Genomic DNA, 25201 nt, shown 5'->3' on the forward strand with positions numbered 1-25201 from the left:
CTGTCTCCCAACTTACCTAATCCTGCCCCCTTTTTTGTCCCTCTCACCTCTGCCACGCAGGTCCCTCCTTCCCTCTGCCTCCAATGATTATTTTGTTCTTCCTTCTAAGTGGTACTGAGGAATCCACACTTGGGCCTTCCTTCTTCTTAAGCTTCATATGGCTTGTGAGTTGTATCATTGGCATTCTGAAAATTTTTGGATATTCACTTATCTATGAGTACATATCATGTATGTCCTTTTGGGTCTGGGTTATCTCACTCAGGATGATATTGTTTTTAGTTCCATCCATTTGCCTGAAAAATTTGTAATAGCTGAGTAGTATCCCATTTTGTAAATATACCACATTTTCTGTATCTATTCTTTTGTTGAGGGATATCTGGGTTGTTCCCAGCTTCTTGCTATTAAAAATAAGGCTACTATCAACACAGTAGAGCATGTGTCCTTGTGATATATTAGAACATCTTTTGTGTATATGCCCAGGAGTGCTATAACCTGTTAGGTTTAAAAAATAGAGCAAAATGTAGAAAAGACATAAGCTCCCTATTCTGCCCGTTTGGTTTCTTTCCACAAGGGAAAGCTGTGAGTTTAAGAGAAGCATGGGCAGTCAATAGAGACAATGATACGGAGCATGTAATGAGAGACTAATACAGCAGAAGCACTCTAAAATCTTTAACAACGTGACCTCATTGACATGTCCTAAAAACTTCAACATAGGTCATATTATGACCCAAATTTAGATCAGCAAAGAGGACTACTGCACATGTATTAACACAGGGTCACATAATTAATAAGTAGTAGAGGCATTTGTAGATTGGGTTGTCTGATTCTAATATCAGTTGGCTCAGCCTTCTTGTTCTACCTCCTGGTAACAAACTCTAAGGCATCAAACTAGAAATTTTTTTTATTAGGTTTTGTTTCAGATTGGCGATGCTCTTTATTCCTCCATCCTTTTGACCTTAATAGAGAAATCTATGGTAATTCTGTATTATTCCAACTACAGCATGGCGACCATTAAATTGTGTCTTCACTCTGTGTGAGAGTGTGGGCACACCATGTAATGGATGGGTTGCATCTACTTTCTACCCTTAAAGGAGGTAATTAGGTGACATGAAGCATAGTCATCAAACTGATTCCTCACAGATAATTCAAGTAGTTGACAGTGAATACTCCATACTGTTAGAATGATTCCATATACTGTCTCCACTGATGACCATCTTCCTTTAAGAAAAGAGTTGTATTACAGGTTTCCTTACACAAATCCAATGCAGTAAATCATGAAGACAGTAATATTAGTGCCTCCACCTTATCATTGCAGGCAGGGTTATCATTTTAAAGTGTCATCATATACCAAGCATCCTCCAGGAAGAGAAGGCAATAATCACTATTCCAAGTATTTGAGGTGCAAAGCATTTAAGTATAAAAGCATTTCCTCCTTGCCATTTGTTGAGTATTTCTAATCTCCTAACCTTCTCAAAGTGATCTTTCCTTGGTAGACACTGATACACCTGCTGGTTTTCAAGGTCTTCAGACAGGACATGCATCTCGTTCCTTTGACATTCAGATCCTATCACAGACTTGGTGTTTAACAAAATACACTCAAGCAGCACAAGACAGGCAAATGCTAATGACCCAGCTTTAATGAAAATACCTAACAGAGAATACGTCCAGGACTTTCCCTTCATTGTAGACTATTTTAAACTTTGTAATGAATATAATTATACCATTATAGTATGTTATAAGCTATCATATAAGAAATAAACACAATTTACCTTGAACTCTGCTTGCATAGTGGCTCTAGGTAAGAATTTGGTGAAATGAAGATGGAGTCTTGCTAAACTTTTGTCCCTGAAAACTTCATTAACCTTTTGGGTCATTCAACAGCTGACCATCCTGGTCAACCTCTCTGATTTCCAGTTAGCCTTTCTCTATCCTTGCTGGCATGCCACATCCTAGTCACTGTCCCCATTGTTGCTTGTTTGTTTCTTTGATTTTCCATAGTGTGGTCATTATTCTTTGGAAAGTCTGTGTTCTTTGCTAGACTAAAGGATCCTACAGAGCAATGTCTGGTGTCATTGGCAGTGCATGGGGTGAAGTTGCGCCAGCAGGGGGGGATTGAAAGCAGCACGCCCTGCTTTAATGGACATGAATTCCAAGTTCACAGGATGAAGGTGGACACAGTTCTCCCTAGGGCTTTGTTACTAACATGTCAGCATTGCAGGGATGGGACAAATCTTGCTTCACTATTTTAAAACCAGATAAATATGCTTAGTGTTGGGAGCACCAACTTTATACTTTTCTTTGCCTGTATGTGAGTTAAAATTTAAAACTAAAGCATACAATATTTTCTGTACCAAAGTTATGAACTAACAATTGGTGCAATTTGGGGTTAAATATTAAGGTTTTTCATGCTTGTTATTACTTTTACATTTAGTATTCATATTAAATCTGTATTTTGGTCTTAGTGATCCACAGAACTCCATGAATCTTGCCCCCAGAATCTGCTCCAGCACCCTAGATAGCTAACACACCGCCATCTCAGTAGAGGCTCAAGACAGGGAAAGCTGAGGGGAAAATCAAGGTGAGACAACTACATATGCAATAGAAATACACCAAGTAACTGAATCAATAAGCACAAGTAAATACTTTTCACTTGATTCAGTGAAATGTGCTCTGCTAAAATGCGCTTTTCCCTTACAAATTTGGCATTTGATGAAAAAAGTCTCTGAAGTGGTTTTTTGTTGTCATGAATTCAAACATAGGTTACCAAGGCTGTCAATCACCACTGTTGTGGCTGGTTTGTGACTCCAGTGTCTGCCTAATTGATGATCTTCTATGCCCCAAAGGTAGATCATGTCATGAATTTTTTGTTTTGTTTTGTTTTGTTTTGTTTTGTTTTGTTTTGTTTTCTATTCACTTTTTCCCTTTAGCAAGTAAGTAACTGGAGGCTTCTCTTGTACAGAATTCTTCTTTATGAGATGGAGCTCAATCCTTGCTTTTTTTGACTGATTATTATGAAACTACATATGCCGGAGCACCTTCCAGGAATATTTATATTATCATTTTTGGGAAAGGAGCTGGAAAATCATTTGATATATTTATTTTACAAGTTCTACAACAGATGCCAAAGTAAAACCTACCTGATTTCAGGAAGTGATTGATTTACAGCTTCTTAGTACAACAAACAAAGCATTTCCTTCTATTACCCGTTCTCCATGCCTTTCCTTTTTCATCAAGGTAATAACCATTTTACTCCACTCCACCAAGACTGCCATCACGGCTGGATATGAGAAACCCTAATATTATGATAATAACCTTCAAGAATGATAGCTTAGGCACTAGGCCAAAGGTTCTCAACCTTACTAAGCTGCTACTCTTTAACAGTTTCTCATATTGCAGTTACCCTCAAACATAAAACTAGTATTGTTGCGCCACTATAGCTGCCATTTTGCAGCTGTTATTAATTGTAATGTAAATACTTTTGGAGATAAAGGTTTGCCAAAAGGGTTGTGACCCACAGGTTGAGAACCACTGCACTGGTGATGGCTCAGTGAGGAAAAGTGCTTGCTGCACTAGGATGAGGACCTGAATTCAAATCCTAGCATCCCTGTTAAAGGATCGGTGTGGCCGCACACACAGACATAAGGCAGTCTCTGGGCTTCACTTGCTAACAGACAGGTTTAAGAAGAGACTGCCTCAAAGCATTAAAGACAAAAGTGTTAAAACAGGGCACTCAACATTCTCTACTGGCCTTTGTCATGTGGAGCTCTGCATACAACTGACCTATGCATTTGTGTGTATGTGTAGGGGAACTGGCACACTTGTGCACATACATGCACACATACAGTAAATATAAACAAAGAAACAAAACAAATAGTACTAGGATAGCTCCTTTAAAACTTACTAGGAGTAGGCTCAGACCTAGCTAATGTGCTCAAAAATATTTGAAGACACTCTTCCCTCCTCCACTCGGTGGTACTGAAGGTACAGGTCCCCAACTTTTTAAATCATTTTGATCCCACTATTCCAACTCCTCCCATTTATCCTTAACAAGGCCATTACGCCTTCATTTTCACTTCTGTGTCTTTTAGTCTTGGGATTCCCTCCTGACAGGCTCCAGGAGAGCCAGGCTTCAGTGAGTCAGTGGTTCTGTTTCTCTGCACAAATAAAGAACAGCACTAGAGATCAAAGTCAGAGGTGACCTGTTCCATTGTGATCCCTTGAGATAATGTTTGCTCTGAGCCCATGCCCCTGCTGGTAAAATTATCTGGAAAACAGATCACAGTGTCTGCCATTTTGATGGTATCTATACACATTTTCTGATAGGTAGCTTGATACTTAGTGGGCTATATAGTTAAATATTTACTCCCTTTAAATATCTTCCTTACATCTTAAATCTCTGTTGAATCATCATAGTGAATAACTGTGACTAACATTACTGAGATATCAGAAAGACAACTTGTCTAGCTGGTGAGCACTGAACTTAATAAGAAATGTGTGCATCACATAGATGTAGGATTTATGTGTTTGTCCAGTAGACTACATTACTCTCCTGGGGCAGAGTCAGCAATGGATCTCTGGGAGATTAAGGTAATTGGTGAATTTTGTGATAAAGGCAGTTTTAAATTATTGCCTGGAAAATTGAGAAACTGTATTTTCATCCTTACGAATTGCTTACTTTAGTTACTACCAATCAGCAAATAAACAAGGCTCTTCTTAAGAGATGCCTCATTATTTTCTTTACTTTTTCTCTATGACTATTTCTGGCTGTGCTTACAGGGGGCTTCCTATAATTGGGTTCAAACAGTTCAGTAAATATAGCAGTCCCCATGCACACTCAAACCTAATCTCTAAATAACCAGTGAGGCTCTTAGCTGAATGCATGGCCAAGGCATTTCCTGATAGTTAAGAAATTAAATCCTCAATCATTACTTTTTTCTATACTTGATTCTCTGAAGATTTCAAAACTAAAGCCGATGTGTTGATGCAATTCAGCTATAGTACGCTCATGTGCCAGCCATGCCATATGAGTTAAAGCAAGAGTTTTCTTTACGGAAATTGTTTCAATGAGAGCTGCTTCTCTGGGGATATTATGAAAGTCTGGGGTCCAGAGTTCAGCACTACTTCTTAAACAGTGATCTTCCCAGAGAGACAGAGAAGGGGGTATATAATCTAGACTTGAATTATTAATGTCTCCATAATTGTACCAAGTAGATATGGAAGAGGTGTTGATTTAAGACTTAGTCAGAAAACAGAGAGCAGAAGAAACAGTTATCTTTTTAAATTTCTCTGTTCTTTATCTTCTTAAAAATAAAGATGCAAGGGCCTGGAAAGATGTCTCAGTGGTAAAAAGTACTTGCTGCCCAATAAAGGTCTGAGTTCAGATATCAACACCCATGAGACAAGTTATATACCCAATAAACACCTGAAACTCTAGTTCAGAGAGTTCCAAACTTTTCTTGACTCAGTATGTGTACAGGTCCAAATTACACACACACACACACAATGTATATTATATATGTGTGTGTGTATGTATATATATGTGTGTATATGTTTGTATATACACACACATATACACACACACACAATGTATATTATATATGTGAGTGTGTGTATGTATATATATGTGTGTGTATGTATATATATATACACACATATGTTTTATATATATATATATATATATATATATATATATATATATATATATATAATCAGATGGAATATGGAAAGTAACTAACCTTTATAACCTTCACCTTGAAGGATGGAATGAAATTAATGGATAGGATTACCTTCTAAACTTTATGTTAAGGATTGATAAAATAATGATTGCAATAGTTACTGGCATATTGGTGTTTCATAAACATGGGTTTGTCTCATGCAATTTCCCTTGTTTTAACAAAATCTAATAATTTTATTGAAGTTGATTAACCTATAACTTTCTTTCTAGTCAAGTCAGCTGAATTCAAAAGAAAATTCTAGGCAATTAAGTAACAGAGTCCATGCAATGAGACAGAAAATGAATTCTAATCTCCTTTATAATATGTGAATGCATGTGGTTGAGCTATCCATGGATTCTGTTGTATATTAGCATGAATAGAATTTAATTATTGCAGACTGTGTAGATATCAGTATGCTATGATCTTTACAGGCAGATATCTATAATGAATAATACTCATAGGAAAACCACATTGATTTTTAAGTAGTAAAATATTTACTGTGCTAAAAAGACTACACTGTCTTATTTAGTGTTCATTTACACATGTCACATATATGACTATATTAATAGAACTTTGCATATGGGGGAACCAAAGATCCTAGACCACCACATGGGTCACAACTCTTTGGCAAAACTCTAGTTCCAAAAATATTTTCATTAGAATTCTTTTTTTTTTTTTTTTTTTTTTTTTTTTTTGAGACAGAGTTTCTCCATATAGCCCTGGCTGTCCTGGAACTCACTCTGTAGACAAGGCTGGCCTTGAACTCAGAAATTCGCCTGCCTCTGCCTCCCAAATGCTGGGATTAAAGGCATACGCCACCACTGCCCGGCTCATTAGAATTCTTAAGAGTAGCAAAAGTATAGTTATAAAGTTGCAATAAAATGATAGTTTTATGATTGGGGGTCACTGCAACATGAGTAACTGTACAAAAGGATCTTCGCATTAGGAAGGTTAGGAACCACTGTCCTAGTTAGTAAAACGTTTGTTCAAGGTGATGAAGACACTAACAGGGAAAATCTATCTGCAACATTGCTTTATTTGTAGTTCTTTATTATATCATACTATATTATTTTATTATAGTCTAAGTAAAAAATTATTTGTAAAATATTCTTCCAAATTTCTAAACCAATTGAAAGTGGAACCTTAAGAGACTAGTCAGATAGCCTTCACACAGTAGAGTTTGTTAAGGAATGTATGTGAGAAGCCTACCAGGTGATACAGAAACGAGGGTGACTGAATGAAACATCTCTATGGATTGCTTCACCAGAAAGAGATATAGGATTCATGTCGTTAAGGGCTTTGATCTACTTGCATTTCATATTTGATCAAGCCGTGTTTTCAAATAATTATCAATGAATGAACAAATGTATATGTCTTATTTCTATGCTAGCACCAAGATGCATGTGTGTTGGGGGGGGGGCACTGTGGTACTTCATTAGTCATCCCTCCTGGTTACCAACTGACATCATCTTCTCACGCTTACTCCCTTTTCTGGTGACCTTTTATCTGCAAGGAACTCCAGTTTGTTGTTTTGTACCCAAATGCTGAGCTGACAGCACTCAGTAAAACCCATGCTTTCAATACCACAATGTTATTTTAGATAACATTGTCTAACATTGTCTTCCTTGAGAGAAAAATCTCTGTTTTGGAGAGTATTTGAATGCCTTGATTCTGTTAAATATTTTGAGTCACTGATTTAGGGAATTTTATAGTAAACCTCAGAGGACACCAGGAAGGCTAAGAGCTTACAAAGAATATGGCTTTAAAAACACTACCAGAGATGGGTGGCTCAATTGAGAATACCAAATTATCCAAACACTTAAACATACGTTTTCCCTCAATTGGTTAATGTTTTATATTTTGATATAATGATATATTTAAAATACAATTAAATATAAAATCAGATTAAATACAGTATGCATTGTCTGATACTACTCTTGGGAGAATACATGTCTATATACACATATACATTATATATGTGTATATATGTAGAAATGTTTTAGAGTATGAAAATTGTCTTTGAAAGAACTATACTGATGGTATTTTTTTCCCTCTCTGTTTCTCATCATGATCTAATTGCCTGAATTTTTTAATATAAAAACTAAAGATTTTAGAGTTGAATGAACTTGCCTTTATTCATATACAAAGCACATGTATTAAAGTGATAAAATAAAATAGATGAAGTAATATTATTCTGATAATGGCTCACAGAAACTCAATGTAGTCATATACAACTGGTTCTTGGTATATTGAGAGCCACACCCACAAATTTGATCAACAAGAGATTTGTTGACTAATAATTATATAATAATTATAACAATAAAAATAGCAAAGATAATTGTCTGTGCATGTTTTAGACACATTCACATACCTTTTCTTTTGCCAATAGTTCATAAATAATATCATTATATGATTTTCATTGTATTATGAATTATAAGAAAATTAGAAATGAGGTATTTTGCATGGAAGGAAGTACATAGGCTATCTGTAAACCTGTGAAATTTGCAAAAAGGGACTGAATCTCACAGAATCTTATATCCATATCCATATTCATGGGTACAAAGGAACAATTGTATTTAAAATTAACTGTGCATTATGTAAGTATATATGTTGTGTGTCTATATATTGAAAAGGGAGAAACAAGAGATAGAAATCCCTGCTTCCACTGAGTTTGGAAATTAAATTATGAAGAGAGAAAGGCAAGAATATTCAACCCATGGGTACTCACACTTCCCATCTTCATATTTGCAAAATTGGCTTCTCCACTCTGATCTCCTGCTTTCCCAGGTTCTCTTCAACCCAGACCTGCAGAGCTCCAGGCCTGCCTTGGGGTTGGAGGAGTGGCTGCTCTCCTAGTCTTGGCTTGTGGAGAGCTAGGCTGGTCATTTCATGTGGTTGTAGATCTGCAGCTTAGCACTCATGATGATAACCCTGCAAGGAAGGAAGACTGTGAAAGCCAAAGATATGGGTCAGAAACAGAAGCCAGGACAGGAAGCTAATGCATGGGCCTTGGTGGTTTGAGTACTTGAAATTACTAGAAATCTGTGAGTTGAAGTAAAGTGGCAAATGTTAAGACTCACTGGACTGATTTGAGCAAGCAATCCCATGACAAGACAATGTGGAGTTCTTGAGAGCAACAAAATTCAGTCAAGTACAAAAGACAACAATCACAACAATTGATTGTGGTCAGGGAGGGGAAAAGTTAGAAAAGTTATTTGTCAAAATGTTACATTTCCCCACATGTGTGATCACATTTAACCTGAAAAGATGCCTTCTGTGGAAGATTTCATTATGCATATTAGCATTTCCTCATTGTTTTAGGTAAGGAGAAGTCACCTAATAGACAAAATAAGGATGTACCAAAAGATACAGGAAAGCATGGAATTTCAAAGATAAATAAAAAGCAATCCTATGCATAAACATGTCCACATTTGAATGCATAAAAATTAATGTTCTACATTGTCTTAGTTAGGGTTTTATTTCTGTGAAGAGACACCATGACCCTGGCAATTCTTATAAAGGAAAACACTTAATTGTGGTTTACAGTTTCAGAGGTTTAGTCCATTATCATCATGATGGAGAGCATGGCATTGTGTAGGCAGACATGGTCCTGGAGAGGTAACTATAAGTTCTAAATTCTGTTTCCTAGGCAGCAGAAAGAAAGACTGTCAGCCACAGTGGGCAAGAGCCTAAGAGACCTCAAATTCTATCCCTGGCAGTGACACACTTCCTCCAACAAGGCCATATCTCCTAATAGTGCCACTTCCTATGGGCCAAATATTCAAATACATGAGTCTGGGGTGAGGCATTCTTATTCAAACCTCTAAAAAAATACAAGAATGAAATGTTATACAAAGGTGCATCATAAGCATAATTTTACAGGGTTTGAGTTGTTAAATATCTTATTCCAGACTGTTCAAAGCAGTAGATATCTCCAAACTTATTTTCAGCCTCTAAAGGATATCACTCTCAGTTCTGAGCTTGTACATAGTACAAGTGGGTAGAAAGCTATGTTCATATTGTTGTTCTTCTTATGGGGCTGCAAGGTCCTTCAGCTCCTTCAGTCCTAACCACCAACAAAAGAGTACCCATGGACAGACCCATGACTCCAGCTGCATATGTAGCAGAGGATGAACTTGTTGGGCATCTATGGGAAGAGAGGCTCTTCGTCCTGAAAAGGTTCGATGCCCCAGTGTAGGGGAATGCCAGGACAAGGATGTGGGAGTGGGTGGGTTAGTGAGCAGGAGAGCGGAGAGAAATAGGCTAGGGAGTTTTTGGAGGGGAAACCAGGAAAAGGGATAACATTTGAAATGTATAAAAAGAAAATATTTAATAAAAAAGAAAGCTATATTCATCGCACCTTTTACCAAATTCATAACCAATCCTAGCTCATGTCATAAATTATGTATATGAGGTCAAGCTGAAAGAGGGTCAAGCGACTTCTCTGACTCAAGCAATAATGTAGCTGGACGTCTTCTTCATCTGGAACTCTTACGGGCTCCATGCTTTAAAGGCTACACTATTGGCATCACAGGGAGTTTACATCTACACTTCATAATTAGTCTTTGACAGTGCTGGAAAAGATAGAAAACTGCTTTAGGAGGGATGCATTAACTTGGATGTTTGGCATAAAATTCCTCAGACCTCTATCAGTGTTTGTTTTCTATTTATTTGACCCATATATATCACAGAAACTGTGACTAGGTGTATGTTCTCATCAAAATTAGATGATTTTGTTTTAAGATTAACCTAGAAGCAAAGTGTTATTTTATCACTGTAATTTTTACAAACTTCCATTATTTCTAATTAGGAGTGTAAGTTATTATGGATCTTTGATAGTCATACTTGTAGTTATCAGGCATTCATTCTGGCATCTATCCTGCCTTTGTCCTATCCCACCCTCAATATCCTCCTTCATTCTCTTGCATTCTTTTCCTTATCAAATAGTCTGTCTTCCACTTTCAGTTCATCCTTTTCTGTTTTCCAGGTTTTGCTTATGAGAGAAAACATGTACTCTGTTTTTTGCTTGTGTCATTTTACATGGTGTCCTCTGGATTTGTTCATTGTCTCAAAATGGTATAATTAGATTCTTCTTTGAGGGTAAAAATATTTTGCTAGTCCTTACTACACACACACAGACACACAGAGACACACACACATACACATATGTGTGTGTGTAATAAATCAAATTTATTTGATTTTTTTTCAAGACAGGGTTTCTTTGTCCTAGACAGGGTTTGGCTGTCCTAGAACTCACTTTGTAGACCAAGGTGTCCTTGAACCCAGAAATAATCTGCCTGCCTCTGCCTCCCAAGTGCTGGGATTAAAGGTGTGAGCCAATGTATATATATATATATATATATATATATATATATATATATATATATATATATATATTCATTGTGGAGAGACACTTTAGTTGATTTTAGATGTTTTCTATTTTTTTAATAGTGCTACAATAAACAACGGGCACTTTGTACTCTGACTTCATTTTCTTCAAATACAGACAAAGGAGAACAATAATTTTGAAGCCATTTAACATTTTTCCCCTTTACTTTTTTCCTTTCTTTTCTTTCTTTTTTATTATGTTTCTGAGTTGTTTTACTTCAGTTTCTTGCTTTATTATTTCTGGTAAAGGATGAAAATTATATAAAGATTTTGTATGAAACCTAGCAGCACAAACACGTTTCCAATTCAAAGGTCTACCTGGGATATAAATCAAGCTCAAGGCTATCCTAAGGAACTAATGACACCTTTTCCCAAACTGAAAAACAGAGGGTAATGGGAACATAACCTGCCAACAGACAAATTCATCACCTAACAAATTCAGGGCCTTGGATTTGATTATCTATATCTATATCATCTATATCTATATCTATATCTATATCTATATCTATATCTATATCCATATCCATATCCATATCCATATCCATATCCATATCCATATCCATATCCATATCTATATCTATATCTATATCTATATCTATATCTATATCTATATCTATATCTATCTATAAAGATATATATGTTTATATATAAATATAAAATAGGCAAAGAATATATATATAAGTGTGTATATATTATATGTATATATATATATGTACATATATACTATGTATATATGATGTATATGTGGTGTATATGTGTGTTATATAATGTATATATTATATATAATATAGTATATATACTATTTAATATGTATAATCTGACTTTGTTCTATATGAAATAAATTACAAAGACTAAAGAAATATTTAGAAGCTATAAGTTTTACTTTGTGTCTTGGAATGCATCCTTTCCTGAGGAGTTCTATTTGTTTCAGATAGCAAAAGACCCTCTCATTTTATTTGCCAAATCTATCTTGAGTGGAGCAGGCAAAATTACCATATATCATGGCTTTCTCATTTGAAATTTTGTGTTCTCAGAGAAGCCATTTGTGGGGTCTCTCTGATATACTTTGCCTCTACATCTCTCCCTTACTGGAGCTTTCAAAGACATAATTATATTATTGTCTGAAGGTTGTTTGCTCAAAGGCTCCCTCTGTAGTCTGAAATCAACATGTTGGCAGGAATGGGGCATATCTGATACATTGCTACAAACTGGATGCCAGGCAAGAGCTGAATTATAACAGATGGAAAACTTGTATTTATCCACCCCAATTGATTCCTCTATTTAGTTCTTAGCCTTATGGATAAATAGATTTCAGTTCTTCCAATAGTTTGCTGACTTGAAGAATTTAAATATTGACAAGTGACATTGCATTTAACAGTCTCTTAGAACCCTATGGTATGTGTCACTTGTCAGGTAATACATTCAGTGTTCTTTCGAGTGACTAACAGTGGTAATTATCTCACATGAAGCATTAGTAAAATGCACAGGATGCTGGTAACCTTCTTGAACAATGTCACATTTTAAATATCTCTCCACTGAATAATCCTCTATTGGCCTCAAAAAGATATTCTTAACCTCTAGAGCAAGTGAATATATTACATCTGTAGGCAGGCACAACATTTTAGGCAAATCAGATATCCCCTTCTTTTGTATGCAAGGCCCACCATATATACATACATACATACATACATACATATACGTATGAACGTACGTACATACATACGTATGTATGTGTATGTTTATGTATATGTATATATTCACACATGCAATTCAGTTCCATTTCATAAAGCCTAGCTAGTCTTTAAAATGATGCAGTGCTTATGACAGTAATATTCTGCAGCACATGGACTCTTACACAGTTTGCCTAGAATCTCGTACTTGTACTAAGTAGTAGGAGAACTGAAATATAAAACTAAGTGTTTCAGTGTTAAGATTATTATCTTCACCATGGCTAGTTTTTTGATGCTGCTGTTCAAAGGCCAATTTTTTTTAAAAGGAGATTGCTGCTCTAGAGTAGCTTTCCTTAATCTTAGTAAAGAAGTCTAGCTTTATGAAAAAAGATATAATTAGCTTTATTTCTTTTTTATAATTCTGTAACTTAAAGATACAAGGCAACGCCCCATTTTTTAGAACTAGAAGTGATTGTTTAGGTGATACTTTAGAAGGGCCAACAGTTTCTCAGAAGAGATCAGCAGTGTCACAAAAAAAGCAACTGTCTATTGAGTACCAAATGCTCTGTGAACTAAGCTGGTTGGCACAGCCCTAAATGACAAGAGCCTTTATACATTATCTTTTTTTTTTATTAGATATTTTCTTTATTTACATTTCAGATGTTATCCCTTTTCATAGTTTCCCCTCTGAAAACCCCCTATACCTTCCACCATCCTGCTGCTCACCAACCCACTCACTCCTTCTTCCTGGTCCTGGCAGTCCCCTACACTGGAGCATATAACCTTCACAGGACGAAGGGCCTCTCCCTCCATTGATGACTGACTATGCCATCCTCTGCTACATATGCAGCTGGAGCCATGAGCCCCACCATGTGTTTTCCTTGGTTGGTGGTTTAGTCCCAGGGAGCTCTGGGGGGTACTGGTTAATTCATATTGTTGTTTCTCCTATGGTGCTGCAAACCCTTTCAGCTCCTTGGGTCCTTTCTCTATCTCCTTCATTGGGGACCCTGTTCTCAGTCCAGTGGATGGCTGGAGCACACTGACTTTTAACAGCACAATTTAACTTTCAGAAATATTCCATGATTCTTACCAGTTCCCCTGCTTGAACCAGGGATCCTGAGCATCAGAGCACACAGGAGCATCGGCACTTTCTTTCTCCCTGTGTAGAATTCTGTATAAAGTAACAAGGACTTGCAAGGACTCATACCTTTTGCACTACAATGTCTCTGGTGTTGGAGGGTATGAGTATTTTATCAAGATATTTGTCTAAAAATCCTTTAGGAGGAGTGGTCACTTACGTGAGGTGGAAGGAGGGGGTCTATTAGGCATCCTGTCTGCCTAATAGAAGAAAGTAAATAACCGGCTACCTAGCATATTGGAGGCAAAGAAGCAATAAGTGTTTATCAGCTCCCTCAACTTCCCAAAGATTTCCTATTTAATGGAAGGCAGCAATTGAGAAATTATATAGATTAGGCAAAAATCATAGATTTATCTTGTACTTCACTAGCAGATGATTATTTAGGAAATCATATATAGTGATAATCAAACTTTGCATATATTAAAATAAGGTATTCCAAGCACAAAATAAATGACCTTCTGCAGAAATTACTTCGTTGTTGATTGTATGCTAATACATTTGCCCTGGGTGAGTCTCCCCAAATGTAATTTCAGTGTGAGTTCCTGAGCTCCAATGAGAGCATTTAGGCATGAACTCTGGGGATCAACCCAATTCTGAGAACCCAGGCCACAGCTAATGTACAATTTATAGTTAAGCTTGAAAGAGATCAAGAGTATAGATGAGTTCTCTGGATAGTCTCACAGTGGGCATTTGGGCACTTGCTGTACAGTACTACATTTCCTATAGCAAAGCAAGCCTAAATGCATACTCACTTTCAGGGCCACAGAAAACCTCCAACCAAAGTATCTAAAACTTGTATCTGTCTAGCCTTCTCTCATCAACTGTGGCTTTACATAATTGACTTTGACTTTTTCCCCAAAGCCTTTATAGTTTGATTCAAAGATTGGCATTTAATGGACTTATGCTGGACAAAGAGGAAGGGAGTGGAGGAAGTGAGGAGGAGGAAGAGCAGGAGATTGGGTGTGGGTGAAGGAAGAAGAGGGAGACTTGGTACAACAGGGAGAATTAGATTTGGAGTCTGCGTACATGGTTGTAGTTTAATAGCTATATGACCTTGAATGATTGGCTACAGTCTTTGAACACTCATTTCATCATACTGTTTAGGGCTGATTCTCCCACTAGAGTCTTTCTTTTAACTACTTGAATGCCTCTAGGCATAAGTAAAAGACCGTTACTTTGCCCAAAAAAAAAAAACAAAAACAAAAAACAAACAAACAAAAAAACAGGTATAACATTGACTTTTGAGAACTGTTAGAAGAACTAGGTTTATTTTTCTAAGTCTCTAATATCTTCATAGTTTGTAACAGCCAAGGTTTGAACAATTGTTGGTAGCACTGTCAGGTCAGGGTTTAGGAGATGTGGCCTTGTTAACAGAAATATGTCACTGGAGGTAGGCTTGGGAGTTTAAAACTCTCACCATTTTCTTGTTCCTCTCCCTGCTTCCTGGTCTTGCCACCATGCCAGCTGCCAGCTGCCAGCTGCCATGCCTTCCTGCCATGACTGGCTCTTATCCCTCTGAAACCATAAGCCCAAATAATCTCTTCATTCTATGGCCTGCCTTGGTCTTGGTATTCTATCGGTAACAGAAAAGTGACTGAGAGAGACAGTGCCAAGGAAGTGAGAACTTCTAGCGGTTACACAGCTAGACAGAGTGGGCTTGCAAAAATGCAAACCTCTTTCTTGAGGTTGCCAGGAACGGCAGATGCTGCCAAGCTTAAATGCAAAAATATAATCAAGGCAAAACTTTATTTTCATTTAGGCCTTTCAAGTTTAGACAAAGGATTTCCATGAGACCCCAAAGTCTTGATTAGTCCTTTCCATAGAAACTACAAATAGGAACAGAAACGGGAAACGCAGATTTTATGCTGATGCTGAACTTAAACCCTAAGTTCTGGGTTTACTGAATGTAATTCCTCTCTTGTACCAGTCTGAGGACAAAGACACAGTATCAAAGTTCTACCCCGACGAAGGAAGTGTGCTGTGCTGCATAGGGGGCAGGGACAGACAGTGCAAAGGTTTTAGAATGATCTCTGTCATTTGAAGTTTGGCTCTGACAATGTCACTCCCTAACTGTGGTCTTACATACAAAGCTCAGATTTTCTCCTGTCCACTCTAAAGCTTTTAGAAGAAATATAAGGATTTAAGTATCTGGCATTAATAAACATTGTGTTTTTTTTTATTGAAATAGATTATTGTCTCACATAATACATCCTGATTATGGGTTCTCCTCCCTCTACTCCTTCCTATTCCTCCCCTACCTTCCATCCCATCCAAATTCACAGGCTTTCTGTCTCTCATTAGCAAACAAACAGGCTTCTAAGTGATAAAATAAAATAAAACAGAAATTAACATATCAGGATAGGACAAAACAGACAGAAAGATATGAGCCCAAGAAAAGACAAAAACGTGCAAAGGTCCACTCGTTTATACACTCAGAAATTTTATAGAAACACTAAGCTGGAAGCCTTAATACTCAATGGACCTCAAGGGCAAAAGAGATTAAATAAATAAAATAAGAAAAACCAAAAAAAATAAGAAAAAAGAAAAAGACACAAAATTCTAAGACAAGAAGCCTCCAAAAATGCTGTTGGGTTTGTTTTCTCTTGCCTATCTGCTACTGGGCATGCAGACTACTCTAAATTAGTTTGTTTCCCCAGTGAGACTGCCTTGGAGAAAAATTAAGTTTTCATTTGTAAGTGCTCATTAATTGACATTACTTCTGGCTTAGGGATGGGGTCACATGTATACTTCTCTTGTTAGCTCTAGGACCCCATGGGGCACCGACCAGTGCAAGCCCTGTGCACGCTGCCTCAGTCTCTGTTGAGTTCATACATGTGTTGATACTCTTGAATTAGATGGCTTTGTTTTCTTAGTGTCTTCCATCCTCTCTGGCTCTTCCATTCTTTTCCCTTCCTCATCTGAAGGGTTCCCTGAGCTCAGAGGGGACATATATATGTAAGCTTCTACTGTGTAAGGTCTCCATACTACCCCTCAAATGGCCCTTAATTTTAGCTGTCTCTCCCCATATTAATTCCCTCATCTCTATCTTCCCTCCCCTTCCCACTTAATCCTCCCTTACTTCCTTACTGTCCTTCCTTCTGTTTCCCTTTCCTAGGGAGATCTATCTGTCCCCCAAGCTTAACTCCCAGTTCCTTACTCTATACATAACCTCTGTGATTTTATAGGCTGTAGCTTGGTTAATTATTGACTGAACAGCTAATATCCATATAAAAGCAAACAGGTACCATATTTGTTTTTCTTGGTCTGGATTAACTCACTCAGGATGATTTTTTTTCAATTTCTATTAATTTGTTTGTGAATTTTATGATTTCATCCTTTTTAATGGATGAATACTATTCCAGTGCATAAATATTCTACATTTTCTTTATCCACTTATGTTTTAAGGAACATCTAGCTTGTTTCCAGTTTCTGGCTATTATAAAAAAGAGAAGAAGAAGAAGCAATGAACATGGTTGATCAACTATCTCTGTAGTAGGATGAGACATCCTTTGGGTAAACGCCCAAGTGTGGTATAGCTGACTCTTGAGGTATAGCAATCCAATCTTCCCGAGGTACTGCCGCACTGATTTCAGTAGTGTCTGTACAGGTTTGCATCTGCATCAGTGTTCTCTTTACTACACATCCTTCCCAGCATAAGCTCTCATTTGTTTTATTGATCTAAGCCATTCTGACGGGTATAAGATCAAATCTCAAAGCTTATTGATTTGCATTTTCCTAATGACTAAGAATATTTAACACTTCTTTGAGTGTTTCTCAGTCATTTGAGTTTCCTTATTTAAGAATTCTCTGTTTAGATATATACCCCATTTGTAAGTTGGGTTACTTGTTGTCTTGCTAACTAGCTTCTAACTAGCTTCTTTGAGTTCTTTATATATCCGATTATCTTTCTAATGTTTTGTACCAGTTTCATTGTATATCTCAGGTACAGTCTGGATCTCTGCTTTATTGAGGGTTATAGTCCTTATCAATGCTGAGTAAGGAGAAAATTATAGAAATGGTCTGTACATTTTAATATTATAAACTAGTATCTTTTTCACAATATAGAGTAACCAGGATCAAACAGATGCTATACTTGAGACTTACTCCAAGTGTTCAATTAATTATGAATGTGTTCTTGGTGATTTTGTTACTTAGCACCTACATGAGGACATCTTCAAAATAGGAGTTGGGAAGACAAGTTTATGGTCAATATAGGATATAGATATTCAGTTGAATTAGGATGATCTTTATTGACAATCTCTTAATTGACATTGCAGGTTTCTAAACTACAAACCTGTAGAACTTACAAGTAGAATATGGAGGAGTGTTTGAAACTGATATGTGAGTGGATAGATATGTATGTAGGTGGTTAGGTAGGTAGGTACATAGATGATAGATAGATAGATAGATAGATAGATAGATAGATAGATAGATAGATAGATAGATAGATAGATGACAGATGATAATAAAGTGTTGATTCTTATGATGTGACAGATATTATGTTAAGCATTTTCCAGAAAAAAAAAACCTCATGCTATATTCATATGCTTCTGCTGAGGTAAGAAATGTCTTTTTTTATGGGTAAAGAGACTTATATTCAAGGAGTTTATGTGACTTGCTCAAATTTATGATCTGATATGATCAGAATTGAGAAGTGAACCAAGAAGTCTGACTCTAGAATTCCTGCCTCATCCATCATCAATGAGGAAAAACTAAGTGTCTAAGTTCATCGCAATGCTTTATCACATTTCAAGAAAACACAGACAGGTGTTAGAAGAAAAAATGCCATCAGAGTTCAAAAATTTATACTCAATGAAGATATGTTCAACCTCTAAGTAGACACAGTAGAGATTTGTAGGGGAAGGAGAGGAGGCTCTCATTCCTACCTTAGAGGATAGGTATAGAGCACTGAAGTAGGATCTGAGAGTGATGGGGACTGCAGAGGCCAGTCATTCACCATAAGATCAGAGCAGTCTATGTGCAAACTTTATTGAAAGAACTCAAATTGACATTACAAGAAAACAACTTATATTCACAGTCTCATATTTTTTAACCACCTTGCAACATTGAAACTACATTTCTTAAGTCATAAGAAAAAACAATGATTAAAACTAAACCTATTGACAGTGTATCATTTTCAGCTATCTCTGCTGTTTACAGCTTGGTACGGTGTCATAATGGTATCTTAAAATGTACCAAGTTGTAATAAAGATAAAACAGCTATCTGGTAGCAATGTCAGAATTACAGCAGTTGTCCTGAATGAAAGTAGGACGTTTGGTATGCATGATTCCATGACAGGCTTTGCTGATAGTTTTATTATAGGAAGAAGGTGAAAAGGGGATTCTGAGTATAAACTAAAGGATGACCCCAATTATCCAGAAGCCTGCAGTATGGTAGTGCAGACAAATCTGTCCATATATAAAGCTCACCTTATGGGAGAAAGTTCAACATCAGGAGAGACTCCCCGGTCTTTTCTCTGTATGTGCCATTTCATTACTGTATGCATCTGTGTATTTAATACCTCTACTCTCACTAGAATTTTTCATGTCTATAGCTTCATAGCACAATTTCTGGCATGAAATAGGCACTCACTAAATATGTACTAAATCAAATGAACACATATAAAAGCAAAATTCATGTGGAGCCACCAAAGAGATGATTAATTAAATGTAAATTTGAAATACATTGGCCACTGCAAGGCCAATTAGGTCTAACTTTATTAAACTGTCACATCTCTGAGGAGGGGAAATTATTCAGCTGGAGGAGGGCCTGTCGTTTCTCCTAATCCACGTTTCTGCCTTTAGGCTAATCCACAGATGAATTACCTCTGGCATGTCATGGTCTGCCTTTTTAAAGCATTCCAGTGAGTTCAGAGACCATCCATTACGTATAATACTCTAGAAAGTAAAATCTTATATAGATATTATAATGAAAAGCTGTTTACTTTTTTCCCCCTTTCCCTCCTCACTTCCTCCCAGAACCCTCCCTCTAACTCCCTTGACTATTTTGGTCTCCCTTCTAAGTGAGATTGAAGCATCCACACTTTGGTCTCCCTTCTTCTTAAGCTTCATGTAGTCTGTAGGAGGGGAGGCCCTTGGTCCTGTAGAGGTTCGATACCCCAGCATAAGTAGATTCTAGGTTGTGAGGCAAAAAAGGGGTGGGTGGGGGAGCACTCTCATAGAGGCAAAGGAGGTGTGTTAGGGGCTTTGCGATGACAAAACCAGAAGGGGGACAACATATGACATGTAAATAAGTAAAATAAGCAATAAAAAAGGCTATTTCCAGCTTCTGGTTCCCTCCCTAGTTCAATATATGACAATTTTAAAAATCCAGGAACTCTGCTTCAAGGGGAACTGAGAGGTACTAAAATACTGCTTCATATTTGTTACAATGTATGCCTGAGATAGTTAACCATCAACAAGAAATGGTTTCTTTTGGCCAGTACTTTGGGAAGTTGTAGTCCGTGTTCATTTAATCCCATAACTTTGAGCCCATGGTAAGACAACACATCACAGCACAGGGTAGATAAGTCACACTAGGCCTCTCACTAGGTTGAACCACTTAAAAGTTCCACCTACAAAATTATCATTCTAATGTTCTAGTTGTAATTTTGTATACATTGAGAGTTACTTCCAACAGCCCAGGAACTATTTCTATGTCTACCAGTAAATGGACAGTATTTGTCTATGTATGTATTTATCTGTCTCTCTGTCTCTCTTACTGTGTATTAATATCTATCTCTATCTATTCTACACAGATAATTCTATATTATTCTATATTATAATATCTATCTCTATCTATTCTACACAGATAATTCTATATTATTCTATATTATAATATCTATCTTTATCTATTCTACACAGATAATTCTATATTATCTGTTATATTCCATTCCATAACACACACACACCACAGAATATCATTTAACCATAAAGAAGAAGGAAATCCTATTATTAAGTTGTAACATAGGTGACTCATCAGATACTCATGTACATAAAATATAAGAAATATATAAAGTAGTAAAATCCTTAGAAAGAGAAAGTAGAATGATGTGTTCCAGAACTTGGGGTAGGAAGAAGAGTTTGCAGTGATTAATGAGTCAGAATTTGTTTTAATTTTAAATTTTTAAAAATGTATATGTGTATATTATATATCTTAATCATAACCATCCCTCATTCCCTTCTAGGGTGGCTGCCAGACTTTCTATCACATCTCCCTTGCAATTTCATATGCTCCATTTATAAGTTTTTATTTATTTACTCTTAACTCACTCAGTTCACTTAGTGCTGCACATATGTGCATGGGTATGCGGTCATCCACTGAGTCATAAGGAACCTACAATGGTCACACTGGTAAAGAAAAGAGACACCCCCAACCATAGCAATAATCAACTGCCAATAGCTTCTTGATTAGGGGAAACTGCTCCTCCTATATAAAATAGCTTCTTAGCTCCAGGAACCACTTACTCTCATACTGGTATTTCAACTGGCTTGATTGTGTCATGTATGTGTAATTAACTACAGTTGATGCGAGTTCATGTATGTAATAACCATGTTCTGTCCAGAGGATAGAATGTCAGTGCACTCTTCCACCCCCCACCCCAAGTCCTCTACCTTCTCCGACCTTCTTCTATGATACTCCCTGAGGTTTGATAGGGAGTGTTGCTTGATCTAGGTACCAGAGGGCTTGGGGGTGCTTATCCGTGGGACTTTGAATAGTTATTGATCTCTGCATTAATTGCTCCCTTCTGCAGAAAGAAGGTTCTCTGACCAAGGCTGGTAGCAGCACTGATGGACTGATGGAGAATTTTAATGATTCAAGGCAAATGGATTTTAGAGACCTTTTATACAACCAGGCTTATACTCCACAGAGCTGTGCTCCACATGGACCAAACAACAATTATATAAATATTTCTATAAACATAATCATTTTCACATTTTCAAAACTCTACAGTTTGATTGTCTGAAGGCATATACAGAGCGTCCATGTCTTTTACTTCTCTTATACACACGTTTAAGTGTCTATGAATTGTCATTTATTTGAAATTATCTTTTCATAGGGAGAACTATGGTCTTAATAGAGTTTAATAGAGCTCCCAATTCCTTCTTTATTTTAGGCTTTTTAAAAACATATTGTTTATTTGTTTTGTTGTATTATATGACTTTTGACTGCGTGTAAGGAAGCCTACTGTATAAATGAAGTAAGTGCCTGTGGAGGCCAGAAGGCAGCATTGGAGCCCTTGGACTTGGGGTTACAGTGGCTGTGAGCTGTCAGGTATATGCACTGGGAACTAAAAGCGGGACCTCTACAAGAACACCAAGTGTTCCAAACCTTGGCTTTTACCTTGAGGAAATACTCAAGTATACACACTGTCTATAAGGGCAGAATATTTGTGAAGTCTTGACAAAAAATGTCCAGCTGTCAGGAAGTATAGCTTTTATGAATTAGTACTTTGATAAAATGGAGGAGTTATTTCAATACTAAGACCATTAACCCATTTTTTTCACAGAACTAATTTATTACAATTTTGTGACTTAGCCATAATAAATAATGCACTGAATTGATGATTATCAGGATCCAATTCTATTTATTTTTAAAAACACAATACGCCTTTATTCATTTTACCCTAAGTGTACCACAGCCTAAAATACTCATATTGGTATGATCACTTTAAAACAACTCTGTCTTCTTTCCTGATGATTTTAATAAACACTAATTATTACTTTATGCTGAGATCAGAGGATGCAGAAGTAAACAAGAGAAACTCTGTTTAACCCAGTAGTGATGGTGCATGCTATATTTTGAGAAGGGAATGGAGAAAAGAACACCACAATTCTTATTGTACATAGGATTATGATAGTCTTGTAATAGAAGAACAGAAAAATAAGTCAGTGTTAGATGGAACGAAAGCGTGATCTGTCTTCAAACAGAGCTCATAGGATGCTTTCCTGAGTGTGTGGCACTGAGGCATTCTGGGATCAAGGAATACTCCAGAAGATCTTACCCCCCACCCGCATCCCCCGCACCCCCCCCGCAGGGAAAGCACGAATGCAGTCCCCCACTACCACAAATTATGCAGTCCAGTTTCCCCACATTTGGGGAAATCACAGGGGTCAGCATATCCGGAGTGCAATGGATAAGCCTTGCCTTGGGAAAACCACACTCTAGAAGATCTCAGTAGAAGAGGCTTAGATAAGCCAATCTAATAGAAACAAGGAGTGGAATTTGCATTTGGAGCTGGATTGCAAAACAACAAAAATAATAACAAGAAAACATAAACAAGAGAAAACACCAAAATAAACCCCAACAACAACAAAACCCTATTTTTTAAATCATACTGGGTCATGAGGGAGTTTTAGTCCACTCTACAGAAAAATCAGTAGAGCTTGTGTGACAGATTTGGAATGAGGAAAACAGCATGTCCAGTGATCAAAATTGGAATCTGAGAACATATTTTCAGACTCTATGTAAATGAAAGGCACAAGAGGAATGAAGCATAAACCAGACTAGGGAATGCAGCAGAGACCAGATCATGAAGGAAATGGGTAAGGGTCATGCAGCCACTCTAAAGCTGGCATTTTCTGTGGGAATGAAAATCCCAGTCAGAAAAACTTCATTGATTGATGATGGGCAGGGTAGGATAGATCACAATTTATTTTAGGCCTCACTTTGGCTGTCTAGAATTGCAACAAGGGTGTATAGCAGTTAAGTAGTTATTGTACAAGTGCATAGTAAATTTATATTATCTTAAATTAGCAAACTCATGGTGGTAAGTGAGAGAAAAAGACAAATATTAAAGATACTTAAATAAACAAATATATATAATTTAGAGTATGAATTTGCTGGGTGAGACATGGGATGTTTACAAAAGTTAGTTGAATATCAGAGCATGAGAACAAATGACTTGCAGAGGTATAGCTCAGCACATAAATTCCATTGCTAAAGTATGCAGATTAGAAAAGATTATTGCAATTTCACTATTGTTCTTTTCAGAATCTCTAAAACAATGTCACATAATTAGTGTTCTGATTTGTGGAATGATGCTACTGAGTGCATTAGAACATAATAAGTTGACATTTCCTGAAAGTTGTTTTATAATTTAGTCTTATCACTAATTCTGATTTATTCTCTCCACAATTCCCACTCAAATCCCAATACTTTTTTTGGATCTTCAGATCATTTTAAAAGGTTTTGTGTCTTATTTCCTGTCAATGTTGGCTGTTCAGGCTACATCTCTCCACCCCTGGAAGCATGCCCATCCACAAAGAACCACTGCTTCTTATGTCTCATAAGTTTTATTACTGAATTGGCTTAGAACTTTCAAAATTATTTTAATGTTTGTGATACTTTAAATACTCTTGGTTATCTCATTTTGCAAGGTGAATGTGCTTGGATCCTAAAGTTATCATGGTCAAAGAGACAAAGAATAGTATTGACTTGCTAACATTTATACATTCATTTTTTTTTTCATTTTTCAAATCAAAGAAGATTCTATCTAATGCGCTATGGCATTCTATGATTATTTAACTTATTACTTATGGCAGCTAAAGGGCTTCTGCTTTCCAGTTCTCTTGTAGCACTTAGCTCTTTTGTAATTAATATTTTCATTTCCCATATGGATCAAGTGCCTGAAAGAAATTTTATCTGGAAAAAAATTCTGCATAATATTCTAGTACACTTCAATTTATTTAGTGATTCATCTGTGCTGTTTATTTTTATTAAACAAACTAGGCCAGGATATTAGTTTTGAACTCTTGCTCTAAGACAAGGGTTTGTTCTACAGAGTCAATGCCAGGTCACAGAGAGTTCAATGAGACACATCTCATTGAGGCATTACCCAGTGTGTCTTGTGCCCAGGTTAAATCACAGTGATAAGTAGGATGTGTGCTTGTAAATTGCTAATTCTTGTTTTACCAGAATTTGATGTCATCTCGTGGTTATTACAGCTGTCCAATTACAAATGATCAAATTGGATTATTGTTAATTAGTGGGTCTGTCTACAATAGTACAGAAGTCTTGTTGGCTGAGTTTATCTGTTTAAGTGGTCTGTATTCAGATGTAGAAAGCCAAATGTACTGTTTGAAAAAAAAAAACTTTGGCGGAAAGGAGAAGGCTGAATATGAAAATTAGTTTACACATGTGGAAGTAAAATAATGATTTTAATATAGTCTTTTGTTGAACTTGATAAATGGGTGCTGTGATCTTAAATATCTTTGAGGACAAGTAACACTGGCTATGAAACATGGCTACTTATTAATATACTAAGAGATGATATACTGGGCTTATGAAA

The 25201-nt window shown here is 36.6% G+C and overlaps 1 protein-coding gene and 1 pseudogene across 3 annotated transcripts in view; one reads left to right on the plus strand and one right to left on the minus strand.

Annotated features, from left to right (window-relative positions):
- Dlg2 (discs large MAGUK scaffold protein 2) overlaps positions 1 to 25201 on the plus strand; it is a 1891758-nt gene that overhangs the window by 1130715 nt on the left and 735842 nt on the right. The window lies entirely within an intron of this gene.
- Positions 22945 to 23086, minus strand: LOC115031586 (annotated as a pseudogene).

The sequence above is a fragment of the Mus caroli genome, chromosome 7, assembly GCF_900094665.2.
Source record: "Mus caroli chromosome 7, CAROLI_EIJ_v1.1, whole genome shotgun sequence".
NCBI classification, from domain to species: domain Eukaryota; kingdom Metazoa; phylum Chordata; class Mammalia; order Rodentia; family Muridae; genus Mus; species Mus caroli.